Source organism: Zootoca vivipara, chromosome 8, assembly GCF_965207765.1.
Source record: "Zootoca vivipara chromosome 8, rZooViv2.hap1.1, whole genome shotgun sequence".
NCBI classification, from domain to species: Eukaryota; Metazoa; Chordata; class Lepidosauria; order Squamata; family Lacertidae; genus Zootoca; species Zootoca vivipara.
The window spans coordinates 75,630,353-75,658,117 of NC_142591.1; the positions used below are offsets into that span (position 1 = coordinate 75,630,353).

At 44.9% G+C, this 27,765-nt stretch overlaps 1 protein-coding gene and 1 long non-coding RNA gene across 3 annotated transcripts in view; one reads left to right on the forward strand and one right to left on the reverse strand.

Moving 5' to 3' along the window:
* The window catches only part of NSMCE2 (NSE2 SUMO ligase component of SMC5/6 complex), a 210,996-nt gene that overhangs the window by 116,190 nt on the left and 67,041 nt on the right, over positions 1–27,765 (forward strand). The gene's annotated exons all lie outside the window — the stretch shown is intronic.
* Positions 8,720–14,911, reverse strand: LOC148684903 (uncharacterized). The gene is made up of 3 exons (XR_015951692.1): positions 14,778–14,911; positions 10,831–10,976; positions 8,720–9,543 (listed from the first exon to the last, which is right to left on the reverse strand). It is a non-coding gene; the product is annotated as an uncharacterized LOC148684903 (long non-coding RNA).

Genomic DNA, 27,765 nt, shown 5'->3' on the forward strand with positions numbered 1-27,765 from the left:
AAGAACGCCTGAAAAGAGCTTCATTTTCTGAGGCACAACATTCTTTGAAAACAACAGCAACAGCATCCAGAAATCCAAGATTGATTCCATTTCGGAATCTCTCTCGCCATAATACATTTGTGGCCAGTTCTCTTCCAGAAAGAGACCACAGTGCAAATATTTGGTGGTTTTTAACTTTGGGCCTAAGCTAATATCACACACATCTAAGTGAGTTCTCTTGGCAATGGCAAGAGCCAGAGGTTTTTTTTTTTTTAATGGATGTAATTTAATCAGCGGACTCAGTTTAAACCACATAACTTCATTGAGCTTAAAGAAACACAGACTTTTCTCATGACAAAATGCCTAATCCCTCAAAGGTTGCATAACTGTGGGATTTGTGGATTAGGTGGTTGGACGGCTTTGCAAATAGGTCAGCAAAAAAACATCTAGATTTGGTTAAAAGCTGATAAGGGGAAGCAAAATAGAAAATCTTTCGAAGTGGATTTTAATAGAAAGCCATTTTTTACAAAGACAATAGTCTGGGCTTGTTTGCATGTCATGGCTTTCTAGGAGCACAGGAAAGCAGCAGAGTATGGAATTGCTTGAAACATCCTGAGAAGTGCATGTTATTTAAAAAGGAAGTTTCCATCTGTTGTTAAGAAGGGGAAAAAACCTTGAAAGTGTGTGTGCAATGCCTGATACAATATCAGCACCTTAATCAGTTCCTGAATGCCAGTTGCTAAGGAGGAAACACTTATGGCAGGGTCTTTATACACCATTTATGAGCTTCCTGGAAGCATTTACTTGATTTCTGGGAAAAGCAGGATGATGAAATAACTGGACCTTTGCTTTGATCCAGCGGGGTTCTTCTAATGCAGGCATCCCCAAACTACGGCCCTCCAGATGTTTTAGACTACAATTCCCATCTTCCCCAACCACTGGTCCTGTTAGCTAGGTATCATGGGAGTTGTAGGCCAAAACATCTGGAGGGCCGCAGTTTGGGGATGCCTGCTCTAATGAATATCTTCTTCTTCTTCTTTGGCGATCACGCTTAAATTTTTAAGATTTGCCTTGGGACAGTCTTTAAGCCTCTTTTGTTGACCACCAGCATTACGCTTTCCATTTTTAAGTTCGGAATAGAGTAGTTGCTTTGGAAGACGATCATCAGGCATCCGCACAACATGACCAGTCCAACGAAGTTGATGTAGAAGAATCATTGCTTCAACACTGGTGATCTTTGCTTCTTCCAGTACACTGATATTAGTTTGCCTGTCTTCCCAAGTGATGTGTAAAAATTTTCGGAGACACGGTTGATGGAATCTTTTGAGGAGTTGGAGATGGCGTTTATAAGTGGTCCATGTTTCACAAGCATATAGTAAGGTTGGTAGTACAATAGCTTTGTAAACAAGCACTTTGGTTTCCCTGCGAATGTCCCGGTCCTCAAACACTCTGCACTTCAATTGGGAGAAAGCCGCACTCGCAGAGCTCAGGCGATGCTGGATTTCGGCCCTTGTGGAAAGGTATCTGTCTAGGTAGGAGAAGTGATCAACATTTTCCAACGTTACACCACTGAGTTGGATTTGTGGTGCTGCAGAGGGGTTATTTTGTACTTGTTGGTGCAGCACTATAATCTCCGGTGATGGGGCTGTAGACCCCTGTTCCAGCCTTTCAGCTCCTGGGCACAGTAGAAACAGTATAAATCAGGCTTCTTCAACCTCAGCCCTCCAGATGTTTTTGGCCTACAACCAAAAGGACCAGTGGTCAGAGATGATGGGAATTGTAGTCTCAAAACATCTGGAGTTCTGAGGTTGAGGAAGCCTGGTATAAAATTTAGTAAGATTGCAATATGAATTCTGCAAAATTAGAAAAGTCATGCAAATTTAAATAATGTATGCAGGTTCCAGCATCCCGCTTTTCTTGTTGCAGAATTTGGGCCATCCTGAATCTTCTCTACCTATCTTTCTTGCTTAGCTTATGCCTGGTCTTGACAATGAACATCAATAGGATATCAAACTGGGGGTTTTAGCACATGTACTTTGGGCGGTGTTGTCTCGGAATGAAGAGCAGCTGCTTAATGACTAGGCCAGATAGTTTCGTCATTTACTACCTATGTACAGTTGGGTGTAATTGATTTCAGATTTGAGCCAGTGCAGTGTAGCAATCAGAAAAATAGGGTAGCTCATGTGATAACCTCCAGATGGTGTTAGATTCAAGCTCCCATCTCCCCCAGTCAGCATGGCCTGTGATCTCGGATGATAGGAGTCATAGTTCATCAAATTCTGGAGGGCACCATTTTGGCTATCCCTGGGCTAGAGAGCCAAACTAGAATTTATCAAAGCTAGGCTGAAATTTCTGCTCAGCCATGGAGGTCCCTCAATGATATTGGGATCTCTAAGCCCAGGCATCCCCAAACTGCGACCCTCCAAATGTTTTGGCCTGCAACTCCCATGATCCCTAGCTAACAGGACCAGTGGTCGGGGAAGATGGGAATTGTAGTCCAAAACATCTGGAGGGCCGAAGTTTGGGGATGCCTGTCTAAGCCTGCTCACAGGGTTGGGTATGGATAAAATTTAGGGGAGAGGAGGGCCAAGCTCCTTGGTGGAAAGGCAGGATAATAATGTTACAAATAAAACTAAACTGGAACTACCCAAGCATTGCTGAGCAGCTGTGTTTTAGTTTTAGGGTTTTTTGCAATACTGCAAACATGCAGAGGGACAAGACCCAGCCAGACGCTAACATTTCTACATAAATTTGTAACATTGCATTCTTCTTTGGTTCCAATCCTGAGTCCTGATCAGTGTTTTGGATGCCCATTGAAACAATTCTTTTCCTCTGGATTAATAATGGAGTGGACAGGGAAGGAGTCGCTTGCCCCATCACTAGTCAACAGAGATCTGGATTTGAGTTTCTCAAACATCAGCCCTCACCGTGCCATGTGCAATGTTGCTTTTCCATGGAAGGGAGGTGGCATGACATGGGAACAATCCATGGTCCTGGATGCAAGAATGAGTCTGGGCACAACCAAGGTACCTCTTTAGAAGCGTCCCAGCCATTGTTTTCCATATCACCTACATATCATTTTTTTTTAGCCGGGGGGGGGGGCATCTGGGGGGTGGCAACCATTCGCTTCCATTCTCAGCATCTGTTCAGTCTGTTCAGTCAAGCCAGACTTTGTTTACCTCTAATTCCTATTCTCAAGAACTGGAATTTAGTAGTTCCTCTTCTGCTTTCGATTCCGCAAAGAAGAAGAAGAAGAGGGAGAGTTTGGATTTGATATCCTGCTTTATCACTACCCAAAGGAGTCTCAAAGCGGCTAACATTCACCTTTCCCTTCCTCCCCCTCAACAAACGCTCTGTGAGGTGAGTGGGGCTGAGAGACTTCAAAGAAGTGTGACTAGCCCAAGGTCACCCAGCAGCTGCATGTGGAGGAGCAGGGAAGCAAACCCAGTTCACCAGATTATGAGTCTACCGTTCTTAATCACTACACCACACTGGCTCTCACTACACCACACCGGCAAAGGAAAGGAAACTGCCATTCTTAAGGAGTGGTTTTATCACTGCCTCCTTCAAGCAGGCAAGGAGCACCCTCTCATGCAAGGAGGCATTAATCATCTCCTTGGTCCAGCCAGCTTTCCCCTCCCTGCTAGTTTTTTATGAGCCAGCAGGAGCAAGGGTCCGGAGCTCAAGTAGGCACCCTAACCAATCCCAAGCACCTTGTCCGTATCCTCGAGCCTTACTAACGGAAACTAATCCAACACAACAGGACTAGACAGTGCTCTGGGCAGCCCTTGAGATTCATCTGCTATAACAGCTGGGTCAAGATCCCAGTGGACGCAAGCGATTCTGTCCTCAAAATGCTTTGCAAACAAGTCACAGTGAACTGACATTTGTCCATACTTTCGGCCAGACTGTAAGAGACTGCACAATGCCCAGAAAAGCTCTGCCAGGCGGTGCAATGGAGTATTCCTTCTTTGCTACCTTCACTGCCACTAGGTAGGCTCAATGATACGCCCTTCAATTGCATTTGGCCAATTTCCTCGGCTGATTTTCAAGCTGCCTCCCAGCTTGTTTGCTCATCCTCAGCTTTAGGCAGACGGGCTCATAGCTGCCAAGTTTTCCCTTTTCTCGCGAGGAAGCCTATTCAGCATAAGGGAATTTCCCTTAAAAAGAGGGAGAGCTTGGCAGCTATGGACGGGCTCCGCAAAGTGGAAGAGGGTGCTCATGTCAACTGCCCGAGAAATTTTTATACATTCTAGAGCTTCTGAAATTGCATACAGTGTGGGTTTAGTTTTGGAGGTTTGGGTGTGGTTCATCTTATGAATCTTTACAGCTCTTTCTTTGTTTCACTATACACAAAACACATTTGCATGTGCAGCTATTTATAGGATGTTTTCCTTTGTTGGTACCTTATTCTGCAAGCACCCTTCCTTCTTCCTCTCCCCCTCACCTTTTCTTTTTAGGAAGAGAGAGTTCATTCCCTATGAAGATGAAAGAGGGGCACAGTGAAAGTGCTGTCCCTCTCAAATTATGCTATGTAAACCCACTTGTTCCCCACCATGGCCTCCCTCTGGTTCGGCCACACCACTGAAAGGTTGCTCAGAGAGAATATGGCCCTCAGGCTGACCTAGGCAATGAAGTTAAGAAACAGCAGGTAGGACATGAAAGCATGAAAGATGATGCACATGCCGATATGCTCAGAGGCCTATTTCAAGTGTATCTATTTACATACACTGCTCACCTTCGTCAGTTAGCATTTCCATATCCCACTTAACCTCGCTACAGCTCTTTTGAGTCTAGTTGTGTCTGCTTCTCGTTTTGCACGCAGGGAAAGGAGCAGGGATGGGGAACTGTTTGGAAGGGCACATTCCTTTCTGGGCAACCTCCCAAGGCCCACATGTTGGTGTGGGCAGAGTCGGAGGCAGAAGCGGGCATGGAATCATAGAACTGTAGAGTTGGAAGGGACTCTGGGAGTCATCTAGTCCAACTTCCTACAATGCAGGATTTCTCAACTAAAGCGTCCATGGCAGATGACCATCCAACCTCTGCTTTAAAACCTCCAGTGTGGGAGAGTCTAAGGAGCGGGTGGCGCTGTGGTCTAAACCACTGAGCCTCTTGGGCTTGCTGATCGGAAGGTTGGCAGTTCGAGTCTGCACAACGGGGTGAGCTCCCGTTGCTCTGTCTCAGCTCCTGCCAACCTAGCAGTTTGAAAGCACACCAGTGCAAGTAGATAAATAGGCACCGCTGCAGCAGGAAGGTAAATGGCGTTTCTGTGTGCTCTAGTTTCCGTCACAGTGTTGTGTTGCGCCAGAAGCGGTTTAGTCATGCTGGCCACCTGACCTGGAAAGCTGTCTGTGGACAAACGCTGGCTCCCTTGGCCTGAAGTGAGATGAGCGCCACACCGCATAGTCAAGTCAAGGGGTCTTTTACCTTTACCTTTTACTTCCCAAGGGAATCTGTTCCACTGTGAAACAGTTCTTACCATCAGAAAGTTTTTTTTCTTATATTTTGTCAGAATCTCCTTTCCTGTAACTTGATTTGATTCGTTTGGGTCCTACCCTCCAGAACAGGAGAAAACCAAGTTTGTTCCCTCTTCTATGCAACAGCCCTTTAGATATTTGAAGATGGCTAGCATATCTCCTCTTAGTCTCCTATTTTCCAGCCTAAACATACCCAGCTCCTTCAACCGTTCCTCTTAAGACTTGTTTTCCATACCCTTGATCATCTTCTGGTGACTTCTGTTTCAGTGTATCTGAAGAAGTGTGCATGCACATGAAAGCTCATACCTATGACAAACTTAGTTGGTCTCTAAGGTGCTACTGGAAGGAATTATTATTATTATTATTATTATTATTATTATTATTATTATTTCTTGATCATCTTGGTTGCCCTCCTCTGCACACGTTCCAGCTTGTCAATATCCTTCTTATATTAGTGCACCCCAAACTGTACACAGTATTCAGGTGTTTTCTGACCAAGGCAGAATAGTACAGACCAATGCAAGGACATTTAATGTTTTAGGGACTCCACTCCAGATTTGTGTGGGGTTTGCTCCTTAGCCTTTTTGTCGCCCAAAGGCTAAGGAGCAAACTCCACCCAAATCCCACAAGGCACCAGAGATTTAGCACCAGAGTTTTTCCTTCTCCTATATGGGCTACCTTCCCAGGTGGATGAGCCCCATCTACCCCCGGCATCCCATGTAAGTCGCTGTGAATTCCATGATGGAAGAAAAGCAGAAGATAAACATAACAAATAAATGAAAAACGCAGCCTTGGAACTTGAAGAAGTATTGCAAAAGAGAGTGTCTCTGGGTATGTTCCCTCTGCAGTGAGCAACCAGAAAACCATACACCGGGAATTAAAGGGAAAGTATTGCAAGACTAAGAGCAGTACTTCTCTCGTTGCTTTGTAACTCTCCCGTGTTTCCCCGTTAATTAATCAAGCAGAGCCTGCTGAACCGTATCCGTCTCCCTTCACACTGATTTTTGACTTTTCTTTTGTTCCAGACTCTGAAGTTGTTCTAAGCTTTTCTCATTGCAGTGTCTTTATAACCCTGATTGACCGCCAGTTTTTGACAAGGGCCCAGCTTGGCACATGCCCTAGTTTGCCATTATAACTGTCATGAATTGCGGTTAAGAACAAAAGCATTGGAGTTAGCAGGAAGAGAAGGAAGGAAACTAGCAGAATTGGAATTAGTCACTGCTTAGTTATGTAACATGTCATATACTGTCTGTTTACTGCAGGAGTGGGCAGCTTTCTTTCTGTTGAGGGCCACATTCTCTCGCGGGTATTCTGTTTGGGGCTGCATTCTGACAGTGGATGGAGCTGAAGCAAGCTGTGGGTTGAGCCAGAGCAGGGCTACTCACCTCCCTTTTTACTACCCCTCTTTCTCCATTCCCAGGGAGGCTGCTGGGAGAGAGAGAGATTGCTCTTGCAAGAGGTCTAACTAGATCCAAGGTTTTGAAATTAGGCTGAGGGCCCAGGTTGTCTACCCTGGTTTTGCTGAGACCACTTAAAACCTCGGTTTTACCAAGACACACCTTAAAATTGGGATAAAAGATCTTGACCCCTTGACATTTTTCAGTTAACGTCTCTTTCTGGAGTTTACTGGCACTTCAGAAGTCTTAGACAGTGTTTTCTTCTCCTGCTGCTACCTTGAAAAAGATCAGCCTGAGGAACATATTTGCTCCCAGGCACTGTCAGGTGTGTTAATATTTTAGAAGCAAGCACCCGGATCTGCAATTTAACCTGGTTTTTAGTTTTTCAAGCTGAGTCCATTTCTGATAGCATTACCTGTTGTGTGTCAGGAGATCGTTTACAGTGTTTGAGGCCTGGATATCTCTGCAAGTGTGGGAAGAGCCTGCCACTAAGATATTTGCTGTACCTTTCTGGAAAGGAAATACAATATCAAGTTATCCTACCTGCTTATTTGGTCTGCAGATGGAACTAGTAAAGAGTAGTTGGCAAAAAAAAAGGTATGTGCAAATTGTCCAGCTGTTTGAACTTAAAGCAACAATGATCCTCCAAGCAAATGTTTCTGGTTCCCCATCAAGGACCTTACTGATTTTGGCAGGAGGAGAAAATGAACAGAATGCAAATTGCTGCTTCCCTGTTCATCAGATTGATCATCTGATCTGCTGGCCAATGGCCAACGGCCCCTTGGAGGGTTATCCAAGAATGGCCCATTTGGGGACCAAAAAGGGGGTATTCCATGTCTGACCTATAAAATTCCTTTTCAGACAGCAGGCAACTCCTATTTAAACCTGAGTATGTGTTGGAAAGGCAGTTAGCAGATGGGCAATTTTCCTCACATGTGATGGAAGTGCAAGCCTGTAAGAAAACATTTGGCTTAATATACTTATTGGCCACATCATAGGTGCTTATTGGCCACATCATAGGTGCTGAGTGCTCCCTCCCCCTTAGCTTGTGCACACGGTGATATCTTAAGTCACTTTCTGCCCTTGCATCACATTTAGCTTTAGCAGCTCAGTGAGGCTAAGACCTGTGTGTTGGACATGGTAGCTAGGAGGGGAGCAGGATCATGCACATTTGAACCACCCTGATCTCTGACTCAGTCATATTGTCTGCAGAGAGCTGTACAAGCTCCTACCAGGTGTCTTGCATAGGTTGCTCATGAAGTACGTACTGTTATGAGTTTGTGGGTGTCCCAACCCTCTGATCTCTGGATCCAGGCTAGCTTCCTGAACCCTTGGATCCAGCAAGTCTTAAAATCTAAGCCAGTCTAGCTTCCTGTTGTTGTGATTGTCTGGGTGATGGACTATTAAGAGAGCAAAGGAAAGGAGGTTCTGTGCCATATGGAAAACGAGGTGGAGCCCCTCCTTCAACTCTGAGTTTTCGAGTTTGCTGTGATGTGAGCTAGAAGCAAAGCGGCAAGCAGAGGGTCAGAGAACAATGTTTGATTTCTGTTCGAATCCAAGGCTGTGGCTATGGGAGAAGCAAGACTTCTGGGGTATTGAGCTTGTGCCTCCAACACAAGCTCAGGTTGTATATATGTGTAAATAATCCATGTATCACAAACCCTGGAACCCCTAGAATCTCGTACCACTCGTAGATTGGGGTGGTGTGCAACAGCACAGACTGCATATTACAAAGAATACCGTGTAAGAACTTGGAATCCAGATTATCCCCAGTTAATTCAGTGCTTTGTGGTTACGACAGCCCCGTGACCAACTTTGAAACTTGATCTGTTTGCCTTGTTGCATCTTAATTAATCACTCATTTACTTTTGGTCTGAAGTTTATTTCTTTGGTACTCAATCTGTAGATGTCGATCAACTTTTACTTTCGTCTCTGTTTACGCAATTATCTTTTTAATGTTTTGATTACTTTGTCTGTGTTAATAATGCCTGGATTTAATTTGTGTTCATTTTTAGAAATTAACTTTGCAAAAAAGAAAGAGAGAGAGAGAGAGAAAGATATTCGTGAATAAAAAGAAATAAAAACAGGAGTGGTATGAATTGAACAAGGTCTAAAAACCTATCCGTATTGTTTCACCTGTGACTTATTCCTCCATGATCTAAGGCAGAGTCAAATGCTTTGAATCCCTCTCAATAGGACTTTTGGCAGGGAAATTCATTGCCTGTGGTTTGATTCTTCCATGAGAGCCAGCAGGTAGATATTGGTATAAATTTTGGCAAAGCCTCTGTTGTTATTTCTTCTTATGGAGAAAGGAGAAAAAGCTGTGTACATTAGGGATTGGGGGGGAGGGGATTTGATTCAGTTCAACTTTGAAGCCAATTCTGTTGAGTTCACATTTCAAAAACAACATGAGAACCAATACACAGCCATCCTTCAGAATTTGAACTTTTGTGCACTCTCCAACCAAGCAGTGCTCACAAAAATGCACATATTAGGAAGAAGGGTGTATAAAAATGGATGCATTCATGAGAACATACAGGAATGCTCTGTATTGAGGAAATTTGCTTGCATGAAAAGCGTACCTGAGTCAAAACAGCATGCAAAAATGGAGAAAATCAGGAGAAATTCGTGCGAAAAAGGCTGTTGAATTTTCACAAGGCATGGTGAATCTCTGCAGAACTGAACTAAAGCTTGGGGAGGGGAGAAAAGAGAAATGGGGAGAACAAAAATTAAGAAATCCTTCCACCCCTAGTTGTACACATGAGCAGCTTAAAACGCAGCTAGGTTGTTCCTTTTCTCAGTTTAGATTGAACCTGATTTGGCAGAGGGGAACTTATGAAAATGCAGTATTTCATAAGAAAGCGACAAGATGGACCTAGCGTAGATATGGATTGTGGGTAACATAACCAGCAGTGGGAGCGTGCTGGGTGCAGCATAAACTGGGGTGTGTTTGCAGCCAAAGACTTGCTTTCGTCTGTGACTTGGAGCAATTAAAAGAGAGGGCATTACCTATAAAGAGAGGGCTTTACTAAGGTCCCAGATGCTATTTTCACTGAGGCGGACAGAACTTAAAGAGCCTTTTGCTGTCATCAGGGAACAGACACATTCTGGGGATGGAGTTGGGGTGCAAAGTAGGCAAGGGTGTGCATCTTGGGTTTATGCCAGTGGCCCTAGACTGCGGTCCCAGGGCTATCAAGCACCTATTTGTAGCACACCATCCACAAGCTAAAAGCAGCTTGTATTTGGAGACAGAGCAGCTGCTTCTAAAGCCAAGCGAAGCAGATCCGGGTCTCTTTATTATCCTCTTTAACAAATATGGGAACGTAATCGAAATCAGAGGGGTCAGCCATAGCCAAATACCTTCCACGACATAATAGTCATGTTACAGTAAACTTTTTTTATATACTGGCTGCGTCACCCTGATTTATGGAAGAGATAAAAGTGGTTATGGAAAACACAGTGTGGTAACGATGGCAACAGTTATTTGATCTCACAATAATTAGCTAAGCATTCGGTTGCACAACCCTTTCACAATACCTCCATGGTTAGTTCATTAAACCAAATTAGCTTTTGTTTGAACTCTTCATCATATGTTGTCCTAAGCTTGGCTTTCTTTCCAGAGAACCAGGGCTTTTTCTGTAACCCCCCTCTAGGTTTTTGTTGTTGTTGTTTTTTACGCCCTTTCCTTTTCAAGCGTCTCTCCGTGTGAATGAAACAGATGTTGCAAATGCAAGTATTTAAATCTTAGCAGCCAAGAATGCGAACAGGCAAGGTAGTTTAAACAGTGCAAAGTCTCTCTCTCTTTCTCTCTCTCTCTCTGTGTGTACGTGTGTACATAGTCTTTGATACTCAGACATCTCATTCATCTCAATATCGTGTTTTGTTTTGCTTGTTTTCAAACCTGGCTTTGCTCCTGTAACTTTAACCGAAGTTCGGTTGCTGAAATTACTGTATGCAGGTGAAACTTTGCCCTTTACCTTATCTCCATGTTAGGAAATGCTTCACTTTCTGTATGTACTCCAGATGTGGTTCAGCTGCAACTCCAAATTGGCCAATGCGGTCTGGAATGATGTGGGGTGTGTGGTCCAGCAACATCTGGATGGCCACAGGATCCCTATCCCTCCTGTTAAAAATATAGATAGATCTATTGAGCAGTCTGTTGGACATCCTGGAAACTGTTAACGGTCAGTTTACTGCCACAGCCTGCTGCAGAAGTAATATCTGTGCAGTAATATGTAACGCTGGTGGTGGAGCCCGCTGGGTATTTGGATGACAGGAACTGAAAGTCCTGAAGCAGGGAGAGTTGCTTGCACAGCCCTAACTGTCATGGCCTCCTCCAACAAGGAATTTGTTCCTTGGCACATTCTCTTAGGCCTTGGGAGATATATTAGTTATTTTGACTTCAGCTTGTGCCTAAAGTCTCGGTCTTTGTCTGATCAGCTGCTGTACATTGGGTTTTAGTTTATTAACATTGTATGGTTTGATTCATTTGTATTAATTTTTATCCAATGCTGCATCTCCACTGGTACAACAGACTTCTGTGCATGCTGTAGAGCTTCCTCTCCCTCTCCCTCTCTTGTCCCCTCTATCCCTCCCCCCAGGCACCCTCAAAGTCAGCTCCAGGGGGTCGGGGAACCCTCCGGAGGGGGGTTGGAGCTGGTGCTGCAATAGGTGCAACCCTTATATGTTAGATTCCACATTTCCTATGTAATGAACGGTGATGTACGCCAGTGTGGTTAGTGTGTTGAACTAGGACCTGGGAGACCAGGGCTAGAATCCCCACTCGGAAATGAAGCTCACTGGGTGACCTTGGGCCATTCACTGTCTATCAGCCCTAACCTGCCTCACAGGGTTGTTGAGAATGAAAGGGGGATGAGGAGAACCACTGTATTCTGCTCTGGTCAGACCTCACCTGGAGTACTGTGTCCAGTTCTGGGCACCACAGTTCAAGAAGGATACTGACGAGCTGGAACGTGTCCAGAAGAGGGCAACCAAAATGGTCAAAGGCCTGGAAACAATGCCTTATGAAGAACGGCCTAGGGAGCTGGGTATGTTTAGCCTGGAGAAGAGAAGGTTAAGGGGTGATATGATAGCCATGTTCAAATATATAAAAGGATGTGATATAGAGGAGGGAGAAAGGATGTTTTTTGCTGCTCCAGAGAAGCGGACACGGAGCAATGGATTCAAACTACAAGAAAGAAGATTCCATCTAAACATTAGGAAGAACTTCCTGACAGTAAGAGCTGTTAGGCAGTGGAATTTACTACCAAGGAGTGTGGTGGAGTCTGCTTCTTTGGAGGTCTTTAAGCAGAGGCTTGACAGGCATATGTCAATAATCCTTTGATGGTGTTTCCTGCTTGGCAGGGGGTTGGACTGGATGGCCCTTGTGGTCTCTTCCAACTCTATGATTCTATGTACAAAAACTTGAGATCCTTGGAAGGTAGAGATGGTATATAAAAGAAAGAAAGAAAGAAAGAAAGAAAGAAAGAAAGAAAGAAAGAAAGAAAGAAAGACATAAATAAATAAATAATAAGCTTTGTGAATGAATGTATGAAATGCTGGTATTTTAAGAATACTGAGAATCTTCTTCCTAGCCCTTGCAAAAGAATTGCAATCCCTAGACTTCCTCAGTGGACAGATGCAAAAAACAAACAAACCCTGGAAACTGAAAATGTGTACTTTAGACATGCCTTTATAACTGTCCATAAAACAAAAAAACAACACCCCCAGATTAGCGTGGCCCATCAATCAGGACCTGAGAATAGCAGCACGCTCCCTTCCCATGGTTTCCAACAATTCGGAAGCATTCCTGCCCCTAGCTGTGAAGGCAGAGCATAGCCATCATCGTTAGTCGCCATCGACAGCCCCTTCATCCATGAATTTTGCCCAATCCCCTTTTAAAACCTTCCAGGTTGGTGGGCAACACTGCCTCCTGTGGGAGGGAGTTCCATAGGTTCAGTGATACGCCGTGTGAAGAAGTACTTTTTAAAATCTGTCCAGTAAGCGAAGCCAGAGCCATTGGCGAGCAGAACCCATCCTTTTCTCTGCTGAGTTGTACCCGAGTAGCACAGAGACTAAGGAGGGGGTAGCCCCTTGGGCTGGCTGTAAGAAGGCAGACAGGTGCGGGCTATCTGAGGGCAGGCTAAGGTTGGTGGGGGTGTGCCCCATTTGCCCTAATGGTCCACCCTCCACTTCCTGAATTGCACCCAGAAGCAAATTGGCAGCCGGGGCAGAGCAGGTTGAATATGGTTGCTCTTTCCATCCCCTTTCAGAAGGCTCATCCTGCGCCACCTGAAGCATCTTAGACATGATTGTGGGCTGCCCCGCCAAGAGTGCATTGCAGCAGTCGAGCCTGGATAGTATGAAAACATGGATTTGACCTGTGAAGAAACTGAGGAGGGGGGGGACAAGACAACCCTACTCTTCAAAATCAGTGCTGGTCCAGGAAATACAGGATCTAGTATTCTACCCGAAAAGCATTATTATTCTTTTTTTTGCCTTACAGTCGGAGCAAAGTCCTAGGAGCCTCTAGGCCTTTTGTGTTCCTGGAACCCTTTGTGATAGTACATCTGTGTGTCTAATGCGATAGATATACAGATGTTCCTCTCATTGTACAGGTCTAGCACAAGAGAAGTGATAGCAATCAGTTAATCCGAAAGATAAATGTAGCTGCCGTATCTTAATTAGAATGTGACAGCAGAATGCTCACACATGTTTCATTTTGTTGCGGATTGCTAGAGGGGGGTGGAGGGGGGGAAACGGGCGACCCATACACGAACACTAAACCGAACTGTGCTTTGTGAGAACTCTAAGAATGTTAGCGCTCAGAAAAATGCCAGCTTGTCTTTTGTGCAGCGAGAGGATGTACAAGAAATGCCTTTGTTTCCTTCTTTCCTTTCACGTCTTGCACACGACGCTGCCCACCACTAGCTGAAAAGGAGTGTGGGCCCGAAATTGCAATTCAGTCCAGGCATGCTTGAAGAGCTGCTAAATTCAGCTCTCGAGTCACCCAGTTTTTAGCAGCGGGAATAAGGGGCATAGCCTTGTGCAGATCTTTGATTTTTGGACCACCAATCAATGCAGCGGGACTTCAGGGTTCACTCATATATGGATTTATGGGTAAAGTGTTGTTTCAGGATTGGAGCTTTAAATTTGAACTGAATCAAACTTCTCCCCAATCCCTACCTACGAGGTTTATGGGGGTCCTTTGTGGGTCTCTAGTTCAGTGCTGACCCTAGGCTTTGGCAAGGTCTCCATGGGTCCTCTTCTTCTAAGCACCAGGGCCCACTCACATATTCTCATCCTCTGGCTTAGTCTACACAACTGTTGGCCATGGTGGTCCAAGGCTGGGACAAGGCAGCTGAAAGGTGCTGCTGTCTCGGTCATCACTACTAAGTCCAACCCTTAAAGGGCACTTTGTATAGCCTTGTGCAGATCTTTGATATTTGGACCACCAGTGGGGTTTCAGGATTATACCGATGGGTTGCACCAACCCATCATTGCTTAGGCCCCATCTCTGCACAGGGATATTGACTCATTTACTCCAGCAGCTCTGCGTGTATGGATCATGCTCTTCATTAGATCATAACATGTATTGGGCATGACATTGCAATATAAAAAAGGACACAAAAAAAAGACAGGATCCTGCTTAGAGGTGTTCTCCATTCTAGGCAGGGGAGGCACTACATTGCGATTTGGGGGTGGGGGGTGGGGAAATACATCCTCGTGAATATTCACCAGCCCTTTCATGTTAATTTCTCCTAATAAGCAGACTTTTAAATGCGGCAGTTGCTTATGAAATACTATGTTCAGATGCATTTGTTTGCAGTGTCTCCCCATAGAGCCCTGAGCCCAGTTTGCAGGCTCCAGTTTTACAAATTTACACCGGGAGTGGATTTCACAAGATAAGCAATAATGAGCTTACCTGTACATCAAAAGAGCTGTCTCTGGAACCGCGTGTCTTTCCACTCCCCACTTCCCGCTCCATTCGGGCCGCCACTATTGCAAGCTATTAGCAACATGAGAAAGTAATGAGAAAGTAACCCAAGGACGTGCTTGGGTTTTATCGTGCTTAGGTGCCTTTCTGTCTTGGTGGTTGGTGCGTAATGACAACTGGAGGGAGTCCAAATGAGCCGTAATGGAAAGCTCTGATGCACAATGAAGCAACTTTCGGAAAGAAGCAATTGCATTCAGCAACAGCCACAACCGTGAATGTGTGGCTTTCTAGCAAAGCTAGTCTCAAATGTATTGCATCCCTTTTTCTTTTAAGTTGGAGATAATATCCATGCTCTTAAACTGATAGAAAAAGGAAGCAAGAAAAATCCAGTGTTTTCAGAGTACCGCTATGAAGCTGATCATATTCTTCTCTTTCTTGAGATATTCTTTGGATTCTGTCTTACGGGAAGGAATGCGAAAGTGGAAATATCTCATTTATTGAAGCATTAGTGCAGAGATGGGAAACTGCAGGTCCTCCAATATTGTTAGACTCCACCTCCCATCTCCAACCACTACCATGGCTAGTAGTCAGGGGCAATGAGAAATGTGGTCCAGTAACATCTAGATGGGCCTATTTCAGTGGATTGTTGTCTGTGAGGCTTAGCTAAGAAGCTTTCTTGACCTCTGCCTATGGACTTCACATTAAGATTGGTCTCTCATCCTTTTTGGGGGGCTATGTGCCACCTCTGCTGCTTTGTTCTACAAAGATATGTGAACCTGCTGGATCAGGCCAGTGGCCCATCTAGTTCAGCATCCTGTTCTCACAATGGTCTCCCAGATAAAGGTAAAGGTACCCCGACCGTTAGGTCCAGTCGCAGACGACTCTGGGGTTGCGGCGCTCATCTCGCTCTATAGGCCAAGGGAGCCGGCGTTTGTCCACAGACAGCTTCCGGGTCATGTGGCCAACATGACTAAGCCGCTTCTGGTGAACCAGAGCAGCTCACGGAAACGCCGTTTACCTTCCTGCCGGAGCGGTACCTGTTTATCTACTTGCACTTTGACGTGCTTTCAAACTGCTAGGTGGGCAAGAGCTGGGACCGAGCAACTGGAGCTCACCCCGTTGCGGGGATTCAAACCGCTGACCTTCTGATCGGCAAGCCCCTAGGCTCTGTGGTTTAGACCACAGCGCCACCCGCGTCCCTGGTCTCCCAGATACCCGTGGGGAAACCCTCAAGCAGGACCAAAGCACAAGAACCTCCTGTGGTTCCTGGAAACTGGAGTCAGAGCCTAGTAGTCTATGAATTTGTCTAGACCTCTTTTATAGGCTTCCAAGTTTGTAGCCATCATTGCCTCCTATGGGAGCAAGTTCCATTGTTTAACTATGTGCTGCATGAGGTAGTCAGGGATATGTAGGAGTGGAACTATACGTTGGCAGTCCGTAGAATACGGACATGGACTAAAATAACCCATGTAAGGAGGTTCTCTTAACAGTTGCTGTTCTTGGTTGTTCAGCTTCTGTGTGCATCGCTGAAAGCCTGCCCTGCCTGTAAAGAAACAGTCAGGTGTGTTACATACTGTTATTTCAGCTTGCCTTGTGGGTAAACTGGCAACTTTTTATATAGATTCTTCTTATCTTCAGTTTTTAAGAGATAAGTGACTGCATTGCCTGATAGTCGCTTTAAGCCCAAGGTGGCTTCTCAGTTTCACCTCCCTGCTTGCCTGTTTCAGAGAACGAGTGGGCCATGCAGTTTCGAGAGCAGGGGTGGAGGAGTTTTTCCTGGGGGCCACACTCTTTCACGAACAATGTTTTGGGGGCCACATGCCAGTGGTGCTCCCTGGAAGGACAGATCGTGAAGCTGAGGCTCCAATACTTTGGCCACCTCATGAGAAGAGAAGACTCCCTTGAAAAGACCCTGATGTTGGGAAAGATTGAGGGCACTAGGAGAAGGGGACGTCAGAGGACAAGATGGTTGGACAGTGTTCTCGAAGCTACGAACATGAGTTTGACCAAACTGCGGGAGGCAGTGCAAGACAGGAGTGCCTGGCGTGCTATGGTCCATGGGGTCACGAAGAGTCGGACACGACTAAACGACTAAACAAGAACATGCCAGTGGTGGGAGGGTCTAGACCCGTGGTTCCCAACGTGGGGCACATTTGATTTTTAAGGGGGTTAAAACCAAGTTTAAGCGGGTTAGACCAAGTTAATGGCCTTTTAGGCTTCCTCCACGCGAATAGGAGTTCACTTTTTGAATAATAAGAATTATATGTCACGCGGGGGGGGGGGGAGGAATCAGGATTTTAGAGATACTTAGGTGGGGCATGGCCAAAAAAAAAGTTTGGGTACCACTGGTCTAGAGGCAAGTGATGGGTATGACTCTTTCCTTTTGTACATTTCAGCCACACCCAAACCAGGTGTCTATACCTTCACATGTCCAGGAAATAGGGCTGGGTGATAAATTGATATATCGTCCAAAACCGGTTTCAAGTTCATATGATACTGGTTTCATAATTTTTGGCCTGGCAATCTATTGTGAATCATGTTTGTGTGTGCATGTGCGCTATGCAAAAATCACAATGTGAAGCCAACCAATGCCTCTACATTGCTCCATCCTTATTTTAGAAGTTGCTTTATATCAGTATATCACAATGCTTAGCTGGTGATATATCACAAAGTTGAAAACCAGCTATTGCCCCACCCTACTGTTCGCCTCTGCGTAGTTCCATCCTTATTTCAGACATCATGATACATCGCGATGTTTAGCTGGGGATATGTCATGATGCTGAAAACCAGATATTGCCCAGCTCTGCCAGGCAATCAGGAAGCATTGTCACTGTTCAAGGACACGCTTAATGGCATCCTTCTGTCTCGGGAGACAATGGAGGAGTGTGCCTTTGGGGATGAAGTCGAACTGCTGGAAGGCTGTAGCTCCTGCTGTGGCTGTAGAGACGGATGCGGGAGAGAGTCATGTTTTGTTGCAGCTGCTGCAGCCGCGCCATAGCGTGTCTTCTCCCTGCAACCATTCCTCCTCTGGTCTCTGCTATGGATGCATGACCTGACTGTCTCCAAGACAGATCTACTATTGCCAGACAAAAGTCTTATAGAATATAGGACTGTAGAATGAGGGGTGTGGCCTGGGGAGACTCCAGATTGAGAAGCCTAGAGAGCCACATTCTGCCACTAGTTCCATACCCCTAGTAAAGGTAAAGGGACCCCTGACCATTAGGTCCAGTCGTGACCAACTCTGGGGTTGCGCGCTCATCTCACATTATTGGCCGAGGGAGCCGGCGTATAGCTTCCAGGTCATGTGGCCAGCATGACAAAGCTGCTCCTGGCAAACCAGAGCAGCACATGGAAACACTGTTTACCTTCCCGCTGTAGTGGTTGCTATTTATCTACTTGCATTTTGACGTGCTTTCGAACTGCTAGGTTGGCAGGAGCTGGGACCAAGCAACAGGAGCTCACCCCGTCACAGGGATTCGAACCGCCGACCTTCCGATCAGCAAGCCCTAGGCTCAGTGGTTTAACCCACAACGCCACCTGTCCATACCCCTATCCTAGAGCATATCATCATGCCTTCACCCTTTACATGGGTAGAACAAAATCCTCCTTTGAATCTGCTTCTCTGTTCATTGCTAAGGCTTTTCCCTATTTAAGGATGCAATAAGTCAGTGTTGCTCCACGTCGCTTGCGAAAGCAATTTCCCAATGTATTTCCACTGCTCTGATCCTCTTTCCACACATTCTACCCTGTCCATCAAAAGGATTCGCATCACTGACCTGTAGAGTGGGTGGTTACCCTGTCTGCTCCTTCAACCCTTTCTCAGACATGGTGCCTGAAGCCAACAGGAGCTCATGAAGTTTTCACAGGTCAGTTCTCCACACTCTCTTCAGCCCCTCTTGTGTGGGTCAGACCAGAATCTTGAAGAAGATGCTTACCCACTGCTGTTGCTCTTGGAGTGGGTATTCTGTGGAGTCCTCATATATGGGAATGCATATATGCATGTTCGGTTTCCGAACACCTCCGTTGACGAACATTTCGGTTTTTGAACGCCGTAAACCTGGAAGTAAATGCTTTGGTTTTTGAACATGCCTCAGAATTCGAACATGCCACACAGCTTTTATTTTTAGAAAGCAAATGTCTAGTTTGCATGATTAAGAAGGTATTTTAGGAATGTGTGTGCCAAGACTTGCCAAAATCATGCAAGTCATGTGTTTGGATAAATAAGACTTCCAGGAACTGGGGGTGAGTTCAGTGTCTAAAACACAGTTTCCCAAACTTGGGTCTCTAGCTGTTTCTGAACTACAACTCCCATCATCCTTAGCAGGCAAGACCAGTGGTCAGGGATCATGGGAATTGTAGTCCAAAAACAGCTGGAGACCCAAGTTTTGGAACCACTGGTCTGGAACAAGATTAACCTATGTGTTGTCCTCCAGATGTTGCTGGACTACAGATCCCATCTTCCCTGACCATTGGGCCAACCTGTCTGGGCCTAAGAGTTGCAATCTAGTGTAATATGGAGGGGACCATATTGGCTTTCCCTGATTTAGTGCTTCTTGCCTTCCCCCTGTTGACAAGCAAAATGAGAAGGGAACATGAAAACCGTCAGAACATATTATGCAAAGATAAGGCAAAATTGTGCACTTCTACATTGTTTCTTTGGGTCACTGAATTTGGCTTTTGTTGGTTCTGAAATTGAATTCCTCATGTGCATCATTTTTCCTTTCCTTTTCCTTTTTTTTTTAAGCAAAGAGAGCACAGCACCCAAAATTATTCCTCCTCATTCCACCACCACCCGAAACTAAAACCCTACTTCCTTTTTCTAGATAAGCTACGGGTTTGGAGTTGGGGTTTTCTGTACTGGGAAAAATTCTGCTTCCCTTCCTGTTACACAGAAGGACGTCTAGGGATACATTTTAATTTGACCTCTGAAACGTTTTGTGCGTGTTCATGTTTTTTCCTTTCTTTTTTCTTTTTCTTTTTGCAACAATGGAAGCATTTAGCTGTGGCTTGAAATCCTAAATTGGGATGCATATCTGATAGCCATAGTAGGTGTTGTACAGTTCATGTAGCTGTGGAGGAGGGAGATGGTATGAATATCTCACGCAGAGACAATGGGCTACATTGTCCTCTCCCCTTGCAGTTACTCGAGCAAGGAGATTTCATTGCAACTGATCTCACGTCCATCCAACTAAGGAATGGTCAACTTGCCCAACAGGATTGGCTGTGGCTTGCTTAACCTTATCTGACCCTTCACTGAGAACTGCTGGGAAATGGGGCTTTTGGCGAAAGAGCTGAATTACAGTGACAGTCCTAAGTGGTCTTGCTTAGCACCATTGAACTTGGTAGGACCTACGTAAGGTTGTACTGTAAGATAGCCCAGATTCTGGCTTGTTATCAGTTGGCATCCATCTGTCTCAAGACACAGTGGAGTGCGCCGCCTCTGGGGGTGAAGTCAAACCACTGTGTTAGCACCATAGTGACCTCCCTGGGGTACAAGCCAGGGCAGTGTGTTTGGAGGTCCTGGGCTGCCCAGACAACAAGTCCTCTCTCTTGGCTTCACCAAAGGAAAGGAGAGCAATATGTTGGCCGACGGCTTGGCTACAGGATATGCCAGAGGCGTACAAGGCAACTTGTTTTTGTTGTACTACCAACCTTACTATATGCTTGTGAAACATGGACCACTTATAAACGCCATCTCCAACTCCTCGAAAGATGTCCCCGAAAATTTTTACACAGCACTTGGGAAGACAGGCAAACTAATATCAGTGTACTGGAAGAAGCAAAGATCACCAGTGTTGAAGCAATGAGTCTTCAACATCAACTTCAAATCAAATACTTTATTGTGGTCATAGGCCCATATTTAGATGTCAACACAAAATAATATACATCATACAGCAAAATAAAATAGAACAAAATAAAATGAATTGAATTAATTCCATTCATGTAAATCCTATCCCTATAAATATTATAAATTACAATTACAAGGTAAGAACAACATATCACTTAGTTCATCTGGTCACCACTATAAATCAAACACTTGAAAGAAATATCAATAATCATAAAGTAACCCATTTTTCCTCTTATAGGATAGAACTGCAATCAGGTATCTAGCTACAAGGAGTGATCTACTCGGATCATTATCCTGTAGCACATATATTAGCTGGGATTCCGAAGTCTTATCCAAAGTTTCTGATATTAAGGGGGATAAAAAACTGGTCCGAGGGACCATGTGCAACAGAATAATATATGATGAAGGGGTTCTATGGATTTGTTGTCACATGCACACAGAACTGAACATCAACTTGGTCTCCTCTGTGGAAGATCATGTGGATCCAGAATTGGCCTCCACAGTCACTTACGGACTCATTGTTAAAACAGTGTTAATGGAAGACAATCTTACTCGGCTACAAGTGATCGCTGGAGGAGGAGGAGGAGGAGGAGGAGGAGGAGGAGGAGGAGGAGGAGGAGGAGGAGGAGGAGGCAACTGTTTTAGGGATTCCTCCGGATTTGTATACAGTTTCCTTCTTAGTCTTGTCTTTTCCTGAAGATGTCTTGCAAGGCAGCGGAGGTTTAGCATCATAGTTCTTCATCTAGATGGGCAACCTTCCAAGGTTGATGTGCCCCATCTGCCCTTCACTTCCCTCTACAGCACATGCAGCACATTCCCCCTCCCTGGCTGCCACTTGCTCCTGCATTGTAAACCATTTCCCTCCCAGCTTATGAACTTTAGCCATTTCTGATGCACATCATAGAGTATCTGCTCTCTAGTCCTTTCTGTTCACATGTTACAAAGGTTAATTCTCTCTCACTCTCTCCCTTTGCCGAATGGCTGTAGCCATAAATTGTAGGCTTGTAAGAGAGCTAAACTTTTACAACAGTCAAGCACAAACGTACTCAGTGAACCCGGTAGGGGAAATATCTCATTGAGATTATTTTTATTATTATTTTTAAATCATGTTTATTAGTTTTCCAATAAAAACATCCAATTAACAAATCCATCAAATCATAATCCAATTTAAAATAATAAAATAAAATAAAAAACAGCCAAATTACAATCCAAATTATTAATTATTAATTTTTTTCTGGGCTTCCCATAGTCTGGACCTCTGAAGTATATCTCTAATATTTTCATTTCTGCCTTCTTGTTGTTCTCATATTTTCCACATTCCGATCTTGATGCTTTAAAGTTCCCCATCCCTGGCTGTGCAATTCCCAGTCATGTCAAAAATCGTATATCCTTTTATCCATCAGGTACAGCTTTATTTGTGTGTATATATATATTAATTGTCTATTTGCCAGCGCAGCTTTTCCTGACTTCATTCCAATCTTCCAATCCAGGCTGTTGTCCAAGCCTGTCCTTTGAAGTTTAATGACGCGGTAACTCCCAAGTTGTTAAATTGTAACTGTTCACGATTATTTCCCAACGTTAAGTTGTTAAGCATACTGTTTGCAATATTGCAATGTAAATGAACTGTATTCCACAGATATAAGTCATTTGGCGAACAATCAGCTTTCCCGAAGACCACACAACCCCCCCGGGCCCTAGAAGGGGGGCTGCTAGACATCCACTTAGCCTTCTCTCTCGCTCATAATGAAGAAATTCTGCAAAGAGATGCACTGTATGTTGTCCCAAATTGTTATCTCAAGTCATTATAAAGTCAGCTAGCAAGTATTTCCCACTTCCCTCGAAAAAGGGAGGAATTCTCTTTTTTCCATGCTGCATCATACAAACAAGCGCCATCTTGTTTCTTCTTTTATCTTTATCAAGTCTAAGTAAAGCTGCACAGTTGAATACTTAATTATAAATAGAATTCCATCTGTACTCCGTTTTTATTTTTAAAAATAGGTTTCTTAATGAGGCATGGCATAGAAAAACAATTGTAGGTATAGAAAAGAAGGAAAAGGAACGTACCAATCACGTCTGTAAATCCAAACACCATGATGAGAATCTCTTTGAAGTCTGAGCTTAAACACCAGGGACTGTGCAGTTCTGCAGATTTTATTCTCAGTCTTCTTCGGTCCAGACTATGTCTGTTTGTTGTCCAAATCTAATTATTTTATAAGACAGATATTTCCGGCTTGTGAGAGTGACTTCGGAGAGTGCCAGCTGTGCCGTGCTCTTGGGACCCTGCGTCCTGCCGCTTGTACCTTGATGCCAGCTGACAATCTTGGACGATCTGCGGGTCTACGAGACAGTCCTCCCCCACCCTGGGGAGTCTGCCAAGGCTAATTACCCCCATATCAACCCTGAATTACTGGCACGGCTGAGGTCCAATCGTATGGTAGTCAGCAATTTCTCACTGCCGGAAACAGGAAGCCCATATCTCATTGAGATTAAATCAAAGCAGGAAAAGGCAACCCAAAATGATCAAGGAGATGGAATGACGCCCCTGTGAGGAAAGGTTGCAGCATCAGGGGTGTTTTAGTTTGGAGAAAAAATGATTAAGGTGCAACAGGATAGAAGTTTATAAAATTATGCATGGAGAAAATGGATAGAGAAGACTTTTTCCACCCTCTCCCATAATACTGGAACTTGTATAATGAAGCTGAACGTTGGAAGTTTCAGGACACATTGTTTCATGCTGTGCATGCTTAAACTATGGAACTCCCTTCTGCAGGAGACAGTGATGGCCACCGACTTGGATGGCTTTAAGAGAAGATTGGACAAATTCATGAAGGAGAGGGCTGTCGATGGTTACTAACTATGGTGGCTGTGCTCTGCCTCCATGCTTGTTGTTGTTGTCGTTTAGTCGTGTCCGACTCTTCGTGACCCCATGGACCGTAGCATGCAAGGCACTCCTGTCTTCCACTGCCTCCTGCAGTTTGGTCAGACTCATGTTGGTGGCTTCGGAAACGCTGTCCAACCATCTCGTCCTCTGTAATCCCCTTCTCCTATTGCGCTCCATCTTTCCCAACATCAGGGTCTTTTCCAGGGAGTCTTCTCTTCTCATGAGGTGGCCAAAGTATTGGAGCCTCCGCTTCACGATCTGTCCTTCCAGTGAGCACTCAGGGCTGATTTCCTTCAGAATGGATAGGTTTGATCTTCTTGCAGTCCATGGGACTCTCAAGAGTCTCCTCCAGCACCAAGAAGAGGTGGCAAGAATACACAGAGGAATTATACCAGAAAAAAAATGGAGGTCTCGTACACCCCAGGTAGTGTGGTTGCTGACCTTGAGCCAGACATCTTGGAGAGTGAAGTCAAATGGGCCTTAGAAAGCACTGCTAGTAGTAGTAGTAGTAATAATAATAATAATAATTATTATTATTATTTATACCCCACCCATCTGGCTGGGTTTCCCCAGCCACTCTGGGCGGCTTCCAACAGAAAAATGAAATAAAATAATCTATTAAACATTAAAAGCCTCCCTAAACAGGGCTGCCTTCAGATGTCTTCTAAAAATCTGGTAGCTGTTTTTCTCTTTGACATCTGATGGGAGGGCGTTCCACAGGGCGGGCGCCACTACCAAGAAGGCCCTCTGCCTGGTTCCCTGTAACTTAGCTTCTCGCAGCGAGGGAACCACCAGAAGGCCCTCGGAGCTGGACCTCAGTGTCCAGGCAGAACGATGGGGGTGGAGACACTCCTTCAGGTATACTAGACTGAGGGCGTTTAGGGCTTTAAAGGTCAGCGCCAACACTTTGAATTGTGCTAGGAAACGTACTGGGAGCCACTGTAGGTCTTTCAGGACCGGTGTTATGTGGCCTTGGCGGCCGCTCCCAATCACCAGTCTAGCTGCCGCATTCTGGATTAGTTGTAGTTTCCGGGTCACCTTCAAAGGTAGCCCCGCATAGAGCGCATTGCAGTAGTCCAAGCGAGAGATAACTAGAGCAATGCTTGTGTTCCTGGAAACTGGAGGAGAGAGTGCTCTTGTTTTTGGGTCCTGCTTTTAGGTTTCCCACAGGGACCTGGTTGGCTACTGTGAGAACAGGATGCTGGACTAGATGGGCCACTGGCCTGATCCAGCAAGCTCTTACGTTATTAAGTTCACCCATCTTTTCCCCACCCCACCCAACATTTGCTGCATTCCATGTGCAAGCACCCCAACTGTGCTCTCTTCTTAAGTTCCTGAAAGGTCCTTAAATGTTTGAAATGGGATGGATGGAATATTTCGGTTTCAACTTGCCAGATTGCTCCTAACATGGAGGCCTCGCATAGCTACAGCGTTTGTATTTATTTTGTGTGGATTCGTGAAAACCGGAAATACACTTTTCCTTGTGAGCAGTAACTAAAAATCTGACAGTCTCACGTCTGCTGAGAATGTGAATGGCGACCACAGTGTCGTTATAGGAAAGCGCTGTCTTATGCAGATAGATGTTGGGGTGTATAAGTGCCTTGTTAAGGCATATTATTTGGACATGCCTAGTGATATTATCTTCTTGGTGTGAAATATATTGTCCACATTCTAGCCAGGCAAAAACAATGGTGTGAAACACATTGTCCACATTCTAGCCAGTACAAAGCAAAGGCAGTGAGGGGTGTGGCCTGAGCACAGGGGGCGTGGCCTGGAGAGAGTTCTAATGGAAGCCTCATTTGGCCCAGGGGCGTGAGTTTCCCCACCCCTCCTGTAGGATTTGCTGCTGTTGCCTTTCAGAAAGTGACTGCAAGAAGTGACTCCTTGCCACTAGTTTTGCGTACTTTATTGGGCACCGCAAAGAACCCCCTTTGCCACCCAAAGCGGCAGCTGCATCTGTCAACGTTTTTGACTACTGGGATGGGTTGTGCTTGCAGAGGTAGCTGAGCTCAGGTGAGCAGAGCGCATTGGCAGTGCACACAGTTCAGCCAAACTGGAAACCAATTGCATGAGCATGCCGAAATGCAAAGTGCTTTTGCAGCTGCATCTGAGAAGCTCGTGCCGAATAAGTCCGTGAGCACATGTAGTTCTGTTCTGTGGAGCAGTTGAGGAAGAGAGCACCAGACCCCATTCCCTTGGCAAATTTCATTGCTGGAGACATTTGGGAACATTCCTAAATATTTACGAACCTCGCAGTGTACACATTTACTGTGGGAGTCATTACTTGTGTAACCGTATGTGACTCAGCACTCGAGAAGTTTAAAGGGCGTCCGGATCCCACCCAAATACACATGCTACCGTAATGACTACGAACCTTGGCAGTGACTGGTAGAGCTGCTTGCATCATTTCACTTTAACCATAGGTCCTTTGAGCATTTCCCTAACCACGTGGGAGCTGATTTTCCATGGACTTCCGTGTCTTTGGAGTCACAGTTAAATTACTCTACCATGTGGGCGGGGGTTTGACTGCACGAATGTTTCTCACACTATTCTCTGCTTTAATTATCAGAACTCGTGCAATTCACCTCCCCCCCCCCCGTCCACATGGCTGGCCCTTTAAAGACTGCCTGGAAAAGTGACTCCTATGTAGTTTTGATACGATTTAAAGGGTCTCTCAGATATCGTGGACAATGTTCTAGCTCATAAATATTCCTGCGTGAAACGTTATCTTTTTTTTTTTTTAACGGAGAGAGATAAGTGTTGGAAGTCCAACTCTTGCCAAGGTAATGAAGTGTCCAATATATCGTTGTTAGCACTCTCCGCCCTGGTTTATGAATCCTCTGGGCCTTGTATATTCTTAGCTAAACAAATGGAACAGTATCAGCAGATAGGCAGCAAAGTAAATGTCCTTACAGTTGAGTAATCGAGGAGGTATTTTTATGGCATTGTAAAAACTGGAACTTCTTAGGTGATACGAGGTAAGGAACATATATATGTTTATATATAATACATGTGATCAGCTCATATTGCACTACTACATCATAAGGTGCTTTATAAGATGCTTGAAATATTTTCTGCAGCTTTCCCCAACCTGTTGGCCTCTGGATGCTTGGGACTACAACTCCCATCATCCCTCACTACAGCCCACGTTGGCTGAGACTGATAGGAGTTATACTCCAGAACATCTGGAGGGTACAAGTTTGGAAATGGCTGTTCTGCTGGATTGTAGTGGTTCTAAGTGCTGCTACGCTATTCATGGGAAGGAGCTGCAGCTCAGTAGCAGAGAATGAACTTTGCAGAAGGTCCTAAGCTCGATTGATTGGATTGATTATATTTCTGTTCGCATTCACAAAGCGGCTTCCAAACAATAAATAACAATAACACGATGAAACATCACAAATGCAGCGTAAGTCATAATAAACAAATAACAAACAATAAACAATAACAAATCAGTAAAGCATCAGTAAAATAATCTATGAAACACTATTAAGAAAAACAGCTTGAAAAGTAAGCTAAACAGGCACAGTTACAACAAAAGTCGTATTATAGGATTCACTAAGAACCTTGACATTCTATAAAACAATATTACCAACATCAACAAAATAGCAACCAAAAAGTAACCTAAGCCCTGTTGAATTCATATGCACACACTCCTCCACCCACATGACAGAACACGATCTCTTCCCAGTTCTTCCTCTGCAAACAGCTCCCTTATGAAGGCTCCTAGGGCTGGATGATAGGGCACGGCAGGTGGAAAAAGCCATTGCCTGATCTCCCATCACATCTCCATCTCCCCCACATCTCTCTCCCCACAGGGACTTCAGGTGGCAGAGCGCAGAAGGAGCTTTCTCTGCTTGAGACCTTTGAGAATAGACATCGCTAGATCTGATTGACCCCAGGTCTGAGTCATTTAGGGAAGTCACGGGGCCACACACACTAGCCCTGCCCCTTATATGCCCATTGGCCACGCCCCTCCAGCATTTGGAACACATGGAAAGAGGTTCTAAGCATGTAAGTGTGTAGACCTCATTGCGAGGGGGATTCTGATGGGGTCACGATTCTCCTCCATGTGCAGCTAGTTGTTGGTACACACACAGAACTCCTTCTCATGTTCACCAAACATGTGGATGGTACCAGTTGTGGATCTTGTGGCTTACTGAAATGCATTTGTGATAATATAAACTATGAATAGGGGACCTGTAACCCTCTAGTTGTTGCCGGGCTATTATGCCAAAAGCTAGGTTGAA